Source organism: Sylvia atricapilla, chromosome 7, assembly GCF_009819655.1.
Source record: "Sylvia atricapilla isolate bSylAtr1 chromosome 7, bSylAtr1.pri, whole genome shotgun sequence".
NCBI classification, from domain to species: Eukaryota; Metazoa; Chordata; class Aves; order Passeriformes; family Sylviidae; genus Sylvia; species Sylvia atricapilla.
The window spans coordinates 20,150,813-20,166,985 of NC_089146.1; the positions used below are offsets into that span (position 1 = coordinate 20,150,813).

At 38.1% G+C, this 16,173-nt stretch overlaps 1 protein-coding gene across 3 annotated transcripts in view; it reads right to left on the reverse strand.

Moving 5' to 3' along the window:
- CSRNP3 (cysteine and serine rich nuclear protein 3) overlaps positions 1-16,173 on the reverse strand; it is a 96,145-nt gene that overhangs the window by 37,390 nt on the left and 42,582 nt on the right. Inside the window, exon 1 of one of the 3 annotated variants that reach the window (XM_066322874.1) lies at positions 1,604-1,751. The exons of the other annotated variants lie outside the window; for them this stretch is intronic. The gene's annotated coding sequence lies outside the window, so the exon portion shown is untranslated. Of the gene's footprint in view, positions 1-1,603; positions 1,752-16,173 lie in introns of those variants that run through there. 3 annotated transcript variants of the gene reach the window in all.

Sequence of the window (16,173 nt, forward strand, 5' to 3'; positions counted from 1 at the left end):
CTGTGGAGAGATGGAGAAATTAAAGACATGCTGTTTATCTCAGTGCTGTTTTAACCTAGTGAATATTTTCGGTTTCTGTACATTTCCAGATTAGTCATATCTGTCTTTTATCTACACTCAATCCCTTATCCAGGGTTAAAAAAGCCTACAAAAGAGCAATGAAGCAAGAGTGATCAAAACTCACTGGTAGGACATCAAATGGTATCAGCATTTTAAAGATGTGGTGGTGTTTAGGGATATCTTATTGAAGAAAGGGCACATCTATAATTGTTTTTCTCAGCATCATATCTGGCTCAGAGCAAGAGCAAAAAGAGATACTGACTGACTGCATGTAAATTTATCTTTAAGACATCTTTACCAACGCAGCAATACATTATAGCTGTCGTACTTCAGCCTGACTCTCCACCTGCTTGTTCAAAGGGAAAACAACTCTAAACCTCAAGGTCCAGTTACCAGAAGCACATTTTAGGAGCAAGTAAAAGTTTTAGATGAGACAATCATCTGTTGCTATCTCAGGAAGAATATTTAAGCTTTGGAAATAGTTCCAAACATTTGCCACTGTGTACTCTAAACCATGACTTACACATCTTCAATTTATATTGAACTTAAACTTCATTTAGTCAACTACTGCATCTATCCAAAGCAAGATATTTTACAATAAATGCAAATTCCTCTTTCTGATAAACAAAGGAGACCAAAAAACAGAGATATACAGTAAACAGTGCATCCTGAAACCAAAACATTGCAGATCCGGAAGTAAATTAAGACAGTATAATTAACACAAAACTTCAGTAACGTGAGAGATCAAAATCACGTTTGTCTCGAAAACGTTGGTTACATACATAAGGATTTGGTTCTACTCATGATTCTTAAAGAGACTCAACAGCCACCAGCCAGGCTGCTGCCTAAAATGTTTGTTTACATAAACCACAATTTCAACAGAGTAGATGTTTAGATGGGGTAAAGAAAAGTGTGTGTTAAGATCACAATAATTTGGTACCAACACAGCTCAGCTTTCTGCTTCAGGAATTTTTGCTTTAAGCTTTCTTAAAAGACTTGATACTAGGAGTGTTTTAGAATATGAAGAGCCTGATCCAGAGGAAAAACACAGAGGTTTTTTTTGTTTCCATCCTATGTAAATAGACAAGACAGGTGTATTTTAAAGTTGTGATTCCATCGTAACAGTGGGAATGCTGCTCTGTAGGGATGCTCCTATTGTTATTTTACTGCACACTGTTAATTTTATCTCTGTATGCACTTACTGTAAGTACTAACCGCCTCGTAAATTCAAATTTAAAATCCACTGTACTCATTTTAGACAAATATAGTAATTATATGATAATTGCATGACTGTAAACGGCTATATTTTCTCCATTTAAATTAGCATAGAGCGACATGTTCAGTGTTATCTCATCCAATCTTATGGTACATACTGCAGGTGTTACTGCGATATTACCAGGGCTCCCTGTTAAATAAATTAATAACTGCACGTAAGTACGACGAAAAAGTACTTTTACGTATCCTTTCCGATCTATTGTCTAAAACATGAACAGGCCTGCGTCCTGAGATGCCAAGCTGAATCAGGATTGTAATACAAAATTACCTTTTACAGGAGAACCGCTTTAAAGCAGGGACCGCAAAGCACCTTCGCTTAGGTATCAGCAATATTTGCAACTGGAAAATGATGCCCTTAAAGCCAAAGCACACTTCCGACTGCGAAAGCGCGCGGGCTGCACGGCCCCGGCCGCGGCGGAGGCGGCCGCGGCTCCGCCCGGGCCCCGAGTCCGGGCCGCGCTCCCGCGGAGGGGCCGCAGCGGCCGCGGCGCTCCGCGGGGGCGGGCCCTCTCCTCCGCGGGGGCGGGCCCTCTCCTCCGCGGGGGCGGGCCCTCTCCTCCGCGGGGGCGGGCCCTCTCCTCCGCGGGGCACCGCCCGGCCCGCGCCGCCGGACCCGCCCGCGCCCCTCCGCGCCGCCCCGCCCCCTCATCTGCATGTCCCGGCCCCGCCCCGCCGCGGGGCACGCTGGGCACGGCCCCCCGCCCCTCGCCCCGGGCCCGCCGGAGCCGGGCGGCAGCGCCCGCGCCCCCCGCCCCGAACCGGGCGAGCGCCGCCCGCCCGCCGCGGCGGTTTCCCGGGAGACCCGCTCCCCCCGCCCCCGGCTCTGCAGCCGGAGCCCGGGCTTCCTTTCCCCTTCTCCCTTTCTTTAATCGCGGAGGGCCGGCAGCGCGGGCTCCGCCGTGCGCGCAGCCCCGCACAAAGCGAACCTGCACGGACGGACCCCGAGCGCAGCGCTCCGGCCCCGGCTGCGCAGCGCCCGCAGCGCCGGGCCCTGCGCCTCCCGCACGGCCGCAGCCACCGAATAAACGTGCCATTCAAAAAGCGCATTTCTTCCTCCAAATCATAAGTACCCATGAAAAGAGATACTGTCCTCGACATTTCGACTTTTCTTTATTTTCCCAATGGCTCCATCTTCTTGCTGTTGAAATACTCCCCAAAAATCAGCCTATCTCATTTACAATCTTCAGTACTCAGAAAAGAAAGAAAAAAATCCCAAACCCACAACCGTAAAGAGATTTAAGGATTAAAACTTTTACATGGTCAATTTCTACATTATGTGAAACCACCGAGAATTTGCACGTCTATCCTCTGTAAGACAAGCACAGGCCACAGAAATCTTTGGGAGCAGTTTTCAAAAAAAAAAAAAAAATTATGTATAATTAACTAAGAACTACTATGAGAAATAATTACTTGCTCAAAAATAACAACGTATTTTGCATTAATATTAGAGTGAAATGCATGCAGAAGGTTATAATGTATCACTCCCCGTGTGTATACAACTGCATTAAAAATAACATAAAACATCACTTCCAAAAATTTCCAAGAAGAATGAGGAGGAAAAAAAAACCATGTAAGTGCACTGTTAGATATGCTCTAATGTTATACTGTTTTTAACCAAACACAAACACTACAGATCTCCTACTGAGAAAGAATTAGTCTTGAATATATAGAAGAGTAATAGATTGTTGTTACTAAATATTTTATGATATTGGTAAATGATCCATCTAGCATAAATTTAATTTTACTTGCTATCCCATTTTTCATGCACAATTGAAGTTTGAATTGCATAGGAATAATGATAAAAACATTTTTACAATGAATTTGATCATAGAACTTACACAATTTATTCAGCTTGGTATCACACTGATGTGCATCCTTCCAATCCCACCTTATAAAATGAAAGAAACCTGGCTTTATTAACAATAAAGAAATAGCAAAAAACCCATTTATATTTAAAACACTGAAGTGTGTGAAGAATCTAGAAAACAACTGACCTGTTCAAATTGTTGTTTTTCCAATCCATGCACTGTTTTTATTAATTAGGACCCAAACCAGATTGATCGTCATTTTATAACGTTTGACATATTCACTGTCTTCCCACTTCCAGCAGAATCTTCTTAAATTTCCCAGCACTGTGTTTTATTGCTGGTACCATATGCTTTATTGTTCAGCCACAAGAGCTTCACTCTGCACAAAGACTCATTACCTACTGCTTGCTGAGCAGCTTCGGGCTCACTGAGGCTGCCTGTGTGATCACATGGGAGTTTTGTCTGAGAAAGCCAGGCATGCCACTGATTTCACCAGCTACGGATATTTTTATCAGCTGAGGTCTACTATGAGGAAGGAATAACAAATTCTAAGGCTTCTTTAGTTCATTAGGACAGCAGTTGTTATGGAAATCCTCTCTTTTTTTTTTTTTTTTTAATTATTATCATCATTCCTACTGTAACACTGGTCTAAGAAGAAATTAAAGAGATTTGTTAAATGTAATTTTTTTTTTTCTTATGGGGAGTGGCACAAGCCCTGCATTGTCTGCATTGCTCTGCACACAGTACATACTGAAATTATCATTCCAAAGAGGTAATATTTTGCCAACACTTAATCTGCCAGTGTTTATGCTTTATGTGGAAGACGAGCTTCCAGATGAAAAATTGTAGCTAAAAAACAGCCCCTTAATTTAAATTTGTCTCATCAGTCAAGGGCATTATCCTGTAATCTTTGGTCGTAAAATGAGTTTTGCTGGCTTCAGTGAGGCTACTCAGGTGAATAAGAATTGGCCCTTTGAGCAAGGATTACTCTCAAATCCAAATGACAAATTATGTAATACAATGAAGTCTAATCTCTTCTTGGTAATAGTTGGTGATGCTCTGGGGTTTGTTTGTGTGTGTGTGTGTGTGTGTGCGCGCATGTTTGGCTGGTTGGCTTCAGCTTTCTTGTTTATTTTAAACAAAAAATTATAAATTTAAATAACATTTTATAATGGTTAAAAACTTAATATTTATTGGAGTATTTTATATCAGAATAAGTGAATATCTAAATTCTAATTACAAAAGTCCTTAAAGAAAATGGTAAATATTAATATTTTTTTTCGCTGATCAATTATCACTATCAGAGTTCCATGCTAGAGTATTTGGAGATAGTTTAATTCCTACTGCAGAGTGAATTCCCTGAATATTCTAATTTAAAGCTAGCTTTCTACAAACAGCTAGTGATGATAAATGAATATCATCTCCTCCATCCTGAAAACTCAAACCGAACACGCAATTATCCATAATATTAACGTTGCAAAGATGCAGCTATTCTACAAAACAGTCAATTATCTCTAGAATAATTCAGAGCATTTTGATAACATGAGATAGCACAAGAAACTGTTTTCTCATTAACATTCCACAAATGAAATACCTCCTTATTCTATTTAAGATCTCTCTCATTAGAATAAATGACAGCTTGTAGCTCATGGTTGGCATTATTCTGGTCCTATCAAAGTCAGTGGAAGTTTTGCTGCTGATTTGCATGGAAGAAGGGACAAGCATGACTAACAGATTTATTCGCCTTACCGTGTCGTCATGCAAATCAATGACAAAACTCATTTCTTTGTTGTTCTTGGCATCTTGCTCAGTTTGTATTAATAAGGTTTTGTAACAGTTGATATGCAGTCTCTATGATTATGCTGAATTATACAAGATGGTTAGTAAAGGATTCAGAATTAGCCACCACTAAATCCAGTAATGAGTATCTTCTATGCTCTCGCATTTATTTCAGTTTTTTAAAAATGCCATTATCAAGAATGAGTGTATTTTGAAGTGCCACCATTTTCATCTACCCAAAGACACGGACTGAGCAGATGTTTTGTGGCTGAGAACCTTCCACGTCTCTTAGTCAGGAAACACTACTGTGTGTACATTAATGAGAAGACATGAAAGGAGACTAGAAGAATTGCTAACAAACAGCTGCTTTAGCTACAGCTATGCATATTTTTTTCCCCTGGCGATACCACTGATGATGTCACAATTCTCATGTAGGAAGACATAAACAAAAGGCAGGCATTTTTGCTGCAGTAGCACTAGGGGAAAAAAGGAAAACCCAAATGTTTGACAGATGGAAAGAACAAAAAATTGGTCAGGAAAAGAGTACTATTGTCACATTTTTCTGTGTGTTGTTATATACACTATGGAACAGTCCTCAAACCCTGAAAGGTGGTTAGAGGAAAACACATTCAAGGACATGATATAGTTAAACCAGTTAGCAGCAAAGAGTTGTTTCTGCAGGAGACAATAACAGCAAGCAGTCTCCATGCTGAGAGGCACCCTGGGTTAATCACTTCTTCAAGGCTGGTGGGGGGAGGGAGGCAAGCTTCAATCCTCCATAGTGGAATTTTGAATTTCCTAAATATAACTTGACATTTTTAGGTAGCTAAATTATATTCCATCCTATCCCATCCCATCCTCTCTTCTCACAGGGTTACTAAATAGAAGGAAGCCTTTGTCAGAGCCACACTGCTGAATTTCTGCCCAAACATACTATTGAGGAAGGGCATTTTTGACACCACAAAAGGGATTATAGATCACCCAAGAAATTCACCGGAGCCAAAACCTGGGCCTACCTCGTCACTTTACAAGGTTCAAATGAGACAATACTTCCTGATACCCATCCTGTAACAGCTAGGATTTCTTCAAATGTCTTCATGCCTCCTTGAAACAACAGTGGGAGAATACAAATGCTTAGCAGTCTCTTCCACCCAGGGTCTCCCATGGGAGTCGAGGTAAGCAAGGGCTCTCTTTTCTTGAATAAAAGGGTTTTTGTGAATCCAAATGGAAACAGAATCAAGAACCTGCTGACCATCTGTAAATAGGGGTAAACTGTTAGGCTTTCCCATTTCACAGAAGCTACAGCAAAAGCGAACTGGCTATGGAAGTGTGGACTCTGAGTAATTGCTATCATTAGTAAGTAATAATTTTATAAACTCTGGTTTATTCTAGTCTATATGCATTTAGACTTGAGTACTTTTATAAAGGTCATACGCATTGAAATTCGTATCTTGAACAGTATTTAAAAACAAACAAAAAACCCCAAACAAAAGCCCAAAGACCCACAATAACCCAAACACCCCACAATAACCCCAAAACCAGCCATATATCCCAAACCAGATTAAGCCTATGATTTGAACTTGAAATCATTTCCACATAATACAACTACATTATTTCATTGGGTATTGAACTTCATCTGCTGTTCACTACCCTGTATCATAGTTGGATGAACCACATAAGAAATCAAAACAGTTATGTTCAATTTCATGAAACAAAAAAGGGACAACTTGCACTCAATGCCTAGTTATTCTAAAGGTTGGAATCCTGTACCTTGCTATAAAATGCAAGACGTCTGCTTTCTTCAAGTACACCAGAAATGTAATAACTTCCACACCAGTTAAGTAAACAGAGGGTTTTGCTGGAACTTTTACAGTGACAAAAAAGAGTTGAAGTCCCAGATTTATAAAATGTATTCAGTGGGCCATGTATGCTTTACTCCAGCTCTTACAAACAGAATGGTTCATATGCCATGGTTTGCAATTTATGTGCTACAGCACCAGAAGCTCTAAATGCCTCAGCACTGACTTTCAGACTTGAAAATAGATGATTTGTGGTTGCTTCTTTGGTTGCTTCTTTTTTGCCCATGCAAACTCCTCTAACTTGATTTTGGGATGAGGCATAGCTGCAAACTTCCCACAGAAGATCAACAGAGTTAAAAATGCTCACCTAAGAGAAAATAGTGTAATATTAATTAATCTAAAGTTACGATAATTAACACTGGGGTAGGATAATCTTAAGTAATTCTACATATTTTTTTCTAGCCCAAATATAATTTAATCCAATAAATTTCCTCACCCTGGCCTCAATCTCTAGCTTTCTCTAGATCAATCACAGCTAAACAATCTCCAAGCTGTGTCACGATAACTATTCAGTTGCAGATACTGGGGTTTGATAGATTTCCATAGCCATGACAGGAGGAATGACATTCTTTGAGTTCCTGAACTCCACAAGTATGAAAATTTTACTCATTCATAAATGGCATTCTCAACAAAGAAATACAACCACATTTTGAAATAAGAGTCTAGTCACTGAAATGAATGGAAATAGACAAAATCTGTTTGAAAGGTGATATCTTCAGATCACCAGACAGATGGAGAAAACAGCTTATAAGTGAGGGGCAGGCCTGTGAGCAGCTGTTCTGATTTCTGGCACTCTAGCAAACCCATCACCAAATTTCATGCAGTGACTCCTAGCACGTCAGTGTAAGGCTGCCAATGCTGTCCTTCACTCCTTCTTCCAGAACCCTTACCCTGACATGCCAATTTGAAGGACACAATCTATAGTTTGCTTTTTTCCTTACTCTTAATATCGGCTTGACCAGAGGCAACTTTTTAAGTCATGGGGTAAAAAACTGGCAGAGTAAGAATGAATTCTCTGCACACATACTGTAGGATATAGCATAGCATATCCCTTCCCGATGATTTTTAGCACAAGTCTTGAAAACAATCCCATTTTTAATGATACATTCTTGCTACATCTTATATAAACTACATTTTTCCAAGATAAAATGAACCTCTTCCAGGCTGATATCCCAGAGGAGAGCACACTTCCTTTCAGAAAAGTGCTGAAAAATATTATGCTTTAGAAGAGCTATTGTACACAAACAAAAATATTAATCTGCAGTAAACATACAGATTTTCTTTTTCCTTTCACCACCTTTCTCAAAACTGGCAGTTAACTACCAAAATCAAATAAATACTAACTTTGGCAGGCAAACTAGTGTACTGAGAGGTGTATGGCCGAGTAGCAAAAGAATCTCTTGACCGCTGTTGCTTTAGATGATGTGAATAATCAAAGCAAATAATTAATATTGTAATGCTTAATACAGTCATCATTCAAAATGCCAGAAGAGCATGAATTCTTTCAAATAAAACAAAGTAAGATCTATTTGAAAGAGCAAAGTGTAATTCTCCTGGGGGAAAAAAAAAAAAAAAAAAAAAAAAAAAAAAAAAAAAAAGAATTTGAAGAAGGCAGATGCTTGAAGAGAAATTGCCCGTGCTGTCTGGTATGGCTTCATAAGCCAGCCCATGACACCTCAGACATTCCAACATGACCCACGCTGAGGAGTAATTCAGAATTACACAGAGCTATGCTTGGTGTGGTTAGAAATTTTAAGACATAAACAGAAGAAACAAAGATGCCCTTTGGCTTATAATTAACTGAAATACTTCTTACTTCATCCCTTTTCCTTGCTTGGTCACTAATAACACCTTTTCTCATAGTATCATTTTCCGACTTAAAAATTTCAAATTAAATAAAATTAGGAGACATTCGAAGCAAGAATGATAGCTAGTATTTTTTCTCTCCAACTATTTGGTTTTTCTAGTTCCCTTTCATGTACTGCAGTAAACCAAAAAGAAGATTACTGAGTCAATCCAATTGGAACAGGAAAAAAGTCCAGAGGGAAGCAGACCGCCTTTCCTTACTGGACTTGTCATCAACAGACCTTCCTAAAGCACCAGTGCTGCTAAACCAGCAACATTACCTTGTTCCTTGTTTTCTCAATTTCCACAGTGAAGCAGACAAGCTCTTTAGTTTTCAGCTTCCACACAAAGATGTGTTTTTTATTGTTGCAATTTTCAAATTTGTTCCCATCTACCATAAAAACAAGTATTTTGAGCAGAGACAGATGTGAAAATATACCAGACACACATATCTAAGCAGCAATGTAAAAAGGTTTTTACATTTTACAGCAGTTAGTTTATGAAGCATTCCAACTTAAAGCACAAGAGATTTTCAACATACTACTTAAAATAAAATACATAATGTTACATAGTTATTGTAATACATATTGTAATACATGTTAATGTTTCAATCTAATAGACAAGAAGATATCTAAATTCTAAAATAAAATGTGCCTGCCTAGAATTGCTGAACATCAGCTTAGGACCTCATTCCACAGGAAGTGAATCTGTGACAACACTTCTTTCCACCTTTGTACATCCCACATACAACACAATCATTTAAAGCTTGAAAAAACACTGAATTCTAGGTTGTAAGGTACCTTTTCACTGTTTCAAACAGCCTTTAAAGAACAGAAACTGATTCTTCTTTAATAATTGTGTCCATTCCCATTTAGCCAGCATTGATTTCTTGTGTATCCAGGAGAGCTTGAAAATAATTTTTGTTTACTTTGTCTACCAGCATCAGTGATAACATCAGTACAGCAATGGGAATTTATTGCTTATGCTGAGTTTTCTCTACCTGCACAACACAACACAATTCCTCCCCAGACCTACTTCCCCTCAAATATTCCATGGCAGCAGCCTACATTACCAACTGAAAGTCTTTTTGCAGGTAATTTCCCTTCTCCTACCCTAAAAACACAATAATGATTTCACTTGCCATACCATATGCGTTGAAGAAGTTAAATGAAAAATCTTTTCATATATTTTGCCATCCAAAATAATTTTCCTAGTATACAAATGCAATTTCCATCAAGTTAAAAGCTGAAGTGCTTTTTGCAAAAAAGCCAACTTTTTGCTATGTCACTGTAACATTCTAAGGTTTCAGAAAGTTCATGAGCCAGCAGCGTGCACTCACAGCCCAGAAATCCAAGTGCACCAAAAGAGGAGTGGCCAGCAGGTCAAAGGAGCTGATTCTGCCCCTCTACTGTCAGAAGAATCCACCTGAGGAACTGAGGCCAGCTCTGCGGTCCTCAGCTCAAGGAAGACACAGACCTGTTAGAGCAGGTCCTGGATAGCCACAAAGATCATCAGAGGGCTGGAGAACATCTCCTGTTAGGACAGGCTGAGAGAGCTGGGGCTGTTCAGCCTGGAGAAGAGATGACTTCAGGAAGATCTCATTGTTGCCATCCAGTACTTAAAAGGGGCTTAGGAAAAAGAGGGAGGGTCCTTTTTTACATGGGCAGATAGTGATAGGGCAAGGGGGAACTTTTTAAAATTAGAACAGGGGAGATTTAGATTAGACATTCGGAAGAAATTCTTGAGTCAGAGAGTAGTGAGGCACTGGAACAGGCTGCCCAGAGAAGTTGCGGATGTCCCCTCCTTGGAAGTGTTCAAGGTCAGGTTGGATAGGGCTTTGAGCAATCTGTTCTAAGTGTGTAATATTCCTGTCCATGGCAGAAGGCTTTGAATTAAATGATCTTTAGGGTCCCTTTCAACCCAAGTCTATGATTCTATTCTGTGAAGGCAAGCCAGTTCAATTCAGAAATATGCTTTCTAAGGAATACTGACTGTCATTTCTTTCATATAGGACAAAGATGGATAGCAATATTTAAATAACCACATTCATATTAGCATATCAGTGGACAGTTCCAGGATGTCCTGGTATAACTTCTGAAATCAAAATGGACTAATTTATAATTTGATTACACTATTTTCAGCTGGTATTCAAAGTTCAAAACAGTGTGGTTTTGGTCTAACTGTCCAGGAGCATAAAGGGTTAAGTGTAGTAGCTACATGCCCTGAGACTGTGCATGGATCAACATTTCTACAACATGATCAAGTTTGGAAGTTCTTTTGTAGAAGTAGTTATTGAGTGACTGTTTAATCTAAGATTTCTACCTAAAAGGGAACAGAACTAAATAAAGACTTTAATTAGAGCATTTTTATATTCAAATATCTTTCAAGATTTCAGCATTTCAGAAACCATCATGATTTTTTTAATTAAACTGCTTGAAACCTACCAGCTGCAGAACTTAATGTTTTAGTTAGATTTTTCTGTTCACAATATTAAGTAGACACACTTATCACTCTAACAGCAGTAGAATAGCCAAAGGCTGAGGAAGTCAGACTACAGTCCCTAAAGACTGCAGCCTCTTGTGCTGGTGCACTTGCAGAGGAGGAATATTTTTCCCTTTTAAAATCATTCTTCAACATATTTTCCAGTGAACATCTTAAAAAAATAAATTAAACTTTCAAGCAGGATTACATTCAAATACTTTCCATTAGGATCACCAATTTATGGGACAGAGAAAACCATAGGGACTGCTGATATCACCTGATACAAAGTTGCATCATCTGACAGTTTCGTGCCTTGCAGAAAAGAAGCAATTACCAACTCAGTGTGGTTTTTGGCATCCCTGCAATGATTGTGACTTCCCAAAGAGATTAATTCTTTTGGCCTAACATCTTTAGGCACTAAGGATAATATCGTTACCATCATAATATTTTCCCTTTTAGGAACATAAGGACCATGTTTATTTCTGCTATATTAAGTTGAGATAATACTAGACTTGTCAGATATTTAGAAATAGCATAGTCAGTGTGTCTGTTTTGACCTTCCAGGTCACAGCAAAGGTGCAAGCTGACAGCACCAGCTGTCATTTGCTGTTAACAGACTTTTACCACATCAACAGCTCCAAGCTCATAGGGGAACTCATCAGTTTTGTGACTGCAGAGCAAGATCCTTGAGAATCAAGATCCTTGGCTCTCTTTCCATCTTCTGGGGTGGGCAGATTTCAGTGACACTAGCACTGTTCTAGCTGCTGGCCTGGAATTGCTCTCTTGCCCTATGTCTACTCATATACACTCTAGGATACAGGACTGCAAATGCAGACTTTAGCCATTTAATATTTCAAAAAAAAATACAAAGATCTGCCAGTGCCAAATGTTCTACTTTTCCAGAGCAAAAGACATTTTCACTGCCCTGGATGTCTTGGACTGAGAGACAGGAGTGGCCCATTTACATTCAGAAAACATATTCTGTGTCATTTACAATGGCAATGAGTTCATAACTGTGCAGCGTGTATCCTGCAGTTTTTCTTATTATCTCCAGCACTGTGAGAATTCCTGAAAAGCTGTCACATTTAGCTTGCTACATACTCACAACAGCAAATTGGTACATGCTCTGTGCTGATCTACCTATTCTTTTCTCTAGTTGGAAAATTGCAAACAACTCAAAAATTGCTTTATGATCATAATCACACAGGAACAGACCCAGATCAGCAGCTGGCAGCCTTGTCGTGACATTCAGTGTGTCAAGCAATGACACAGGCAGTTTGTAGAGAACAGCAGTATCTTGAAGTAGACAAACTGAGATGAGTAGGAAAATCAAACCCTTTGAGGACATGAGAAAGGGGTCAGAGACACAAAAGCCTGCCTACTTTTCTAGCTGTAGAAGGTAATCTAATTAAAAAATGCTAATTTCCCCACAAACCTTGCCTAATGCCTTAAATTAGTATACCACAATAATGACGGCATTTACAGCCTTAAAAGCTATATATAACCTGATATATAATCTTAGAAGCTAAGTATCTTAAATGTCAAGCAGGAAGCAACGATGGATTCAAAGACCTAGCGCTGCAGAGAAAACAAAGAGCTACCACTTGTCATCTTGTAAAATTTATTTTTGTACAACTACTGACAATTTTATACACATAATGACAAAGGCAAGTTTTAAAAGAGATTTTAAAAAAACATTTAATACATTTGCAGAAACTTCTCCAAAACATTTGAAACAGCAGGAGATTTAGAATTTTTAAGTTACCAATATTAGTGAACCCTGACTGGTAAGTGGACAGGAAAAAAAACCAGAAACTTGCATGTTTTAAGAGGCAGAGACAAAGAAGGCACACTTATGACAGTAAAAAGTGATGCTAATGGGGCTGCATCAGCAGATCAAAGGAACATCACTTTTAAAGCAATATTGAGATATACCAGAGAATGCAAGAATGCATTTTTAAGGCCAGGATTTTTTGATATTGAGATGGATATTGCTAAGAAGTTTGTATATGATTTTTCTTTTGCTTCACAGCTGAGTTCAGTCAACTGTCTTGGAGAAGACACAAATTGCTTACTGGAAAACAATCTCACAGTAAAAATCTGAGAAGGATACATATGTTGTTCATACAGACAATATACATAGGCTTTTCTTTTTTAAAAAATTAACCACAGAAAGTACAGATGGGGAAGAAAAGGCCACTAAAAATATAACTTTCTATAAAGTTGTAAGATATGGAAGGAACAAAGTCATTTTCAAAAATAAACTGAGTAGCAATTAGAACAATAAAACAACCAAGAATGGAAAAAAGCATAGGCAAGCCAACATTTCAGAAGATGAAATATTGTAAATTCTTGAAGATGAACTGTGAAAGATGAGGCCAAAATGTTTATTCTGAGATCTAAGAAATATATTTTTGTCTAATATATAAGTACTGAAAAAAAAAGGAACATGGGTCCTAAAATAAATGAACGACAGAGAAAAATTAATTTAATGAGAATACTAGAAATACTATTCTGTGGCACTGATGGCCAATTTATGCTAGGAACACAACTCTAGCCATTAAAAAAGAAAAAGCAATAAAAAGGAATTCCCTTGCATCCTAACCCTCCGGCAAATGCAGCAGCAAAATTCACAAAGTGCAAAGTGCATTGAGCAAGAAATGCAAGATATGAAAGGTTTCACTCTGCTATTAAAAAATACAGAGAATTTGGTGAAAATATACCAGTGACCTCAGACTACTATCAATGGGTGTGGGAAATGCCAAAACCCAAACACTAGACAAGCCGACAGCTGAGTCAAATACAGCCTGAACCAGAAATGAAAATTCCTGTCTGTCTGCACATCCAGTCTTTTGTTCCATGCATACAAATAAGGTGAATCTGTCAGTGATATCCAACACTATGGTCTCTATCTAACACCCAGTCATCAGCCAAAGTCAAATCTTCAAAAAACAAACCCAAGAGTTGAGATGCCCACATAATAAATGTCAAATAAAATGTAGAGGAATTTTTTTCTAGACAATGGGTAACCAATGAGGACGCTCGAGCCATAGCCAGACTGCATACAATTCAGCAGTAGGAACAAAAAACTGGTAACAAATAAGATGCCAAGCCCTTATTAAATGCTACACTACTTTTATTTTCAGTATACAGGTGTTATTAATACTTTAACTAATGGTCGTATTTCAAAACTTTTCTCTGGATTGTGAAAAGAAGAACCTACTGAACTGCTAGCCTTGAATTAGCAGAAGAGATGTGAAATCAGTTTGCAAGATCAGTTGTATCCTGAAATCCATTTGTAATGAGAACTTCTATGGGACTCTGAGCAGTTTAACTACTCAATAAGTAGCATCTCCATTTGAAAAAAAAAAAAACCAAACAATAAAATAAAAAACACATTCAAATATCTTATTGTTATCCATCCATCAACTGTGCTTTTAGTGGTTACAAGTAAAAGGTTTGCTTCAAGATCATCAGTTAGAGAGAACCTGTTCCACTGAACAAGTCAAAACAATTACAGGAAAAAAATATTTTGCACTTTCAGCAATAAGAGGTGGGGGGGAAGGAAAATTTTAATGTCAGGTCTGGAAATCTAAGTCTAATATGAACTTCAGGATACTATTTCTAAGTTAGACCAGTAAGTGGATGGGAAAGTACTTTTCTTCTCATACAGGGTAATATCTTGACACTTGTATTTAAAAGACAAAATAAATTCTCCAAATGGGAAAAAATTTAAAGCATCTAGCAGTATTTTAGTACACATGAAGCGGTTAAAAGCCATTTATTTCTCCTCTCAAAGATAATCCCTACTAATTGCTCTAGTTGTGGAAATACATTTTGTGGGAAAGGATAATGAAGCCTACTTGTCAAATTGCTCATGTCATTATTTCACTGCAGAATGCAAATACTATAGCCAGACCCATTCACAGCATGCTGAATATCAGCCTACAGAAAAGGACCCTTGCATAAGCCACTCTGACCCTTCTTGCTAGTTTCTTCTGACCTTTCTGACCTCATTAGACTGGTATAAAGAAAATAAAGGAACTGTTGGGTACTCTTGATGGATTAGAAATAACAAGAATGTGTCTAGGACTTACTTAAGTACTAAACCAGACCACTGAATTATAATGCTTTTCAAACAATCAAAAGGATAATAGGAATAGCAATGAAGAAATAGAGGTAGAAAGAAATAGATTCTTAAAATATTGTAAATAGTATGCTATTTGGAAATTGTTCATCAGCATCCCTTTCCTTACTCTGCTACCATTTTAGATGGTTGATTTTTTAAGGTTAATTTGAGCGAGAACAAATATTAGAAACCAACTGTCCCAGCACAATTATTTTGATTAACCATGAATCCAACTTAAGCACCTTGCTGAAAGAGGGCTTTAATCTCCTCTGGTCAGATTTATTTAATGAATTCTTCAAATTCCCAAAGGAAGGAAACTCTAGAGGACAGAATGCAAGTCTCAGAATTCCCCGTGTCACATTTCAAACACTACATCATACTATCAACAAAATCTGTGTCTTACCAGACAAAAGGGTAGAGATACTATCAAAGTGCTTATTCTTTACATAATACATACCTTCTCCAGTGGAATTACTTTGGGGTTTTAAACTGTCTCCCAACCTTGAAATGGGCAAGTCACACATTCTTATAGCCATCATCATAAGAAGTACAAAACCTACAAATTAATTTTGCTCTCTGGATAGCGGATTTTGTTGTCTCCAGTAAATTTTTTTTTTTTTTTTTTTTTTTTTTTTTTTTTTTTTTTTTTTGCTAATCCTGGCACCTGAGCGAAAGTCTCAGAAAGGAAACCACAGGCCACAACTTATAACACAAACCCAAATATACAACATAAATTTTACAGAATTGCAACATGGAATACATCTTTTCATGTTTTTATTCTGTATTTCTAATTGCTAGGGAAAAAAGTGCTATGAGGGAATTTATAGTCACAGAAATCTTCCAAGTTCCCATATATTGTGATTTCTATTTTAAAGCTCTTGAATTTAACCACTGGAAACCATTTACGGGAAGAGAAGAATTTTTTCTTTATATGCTT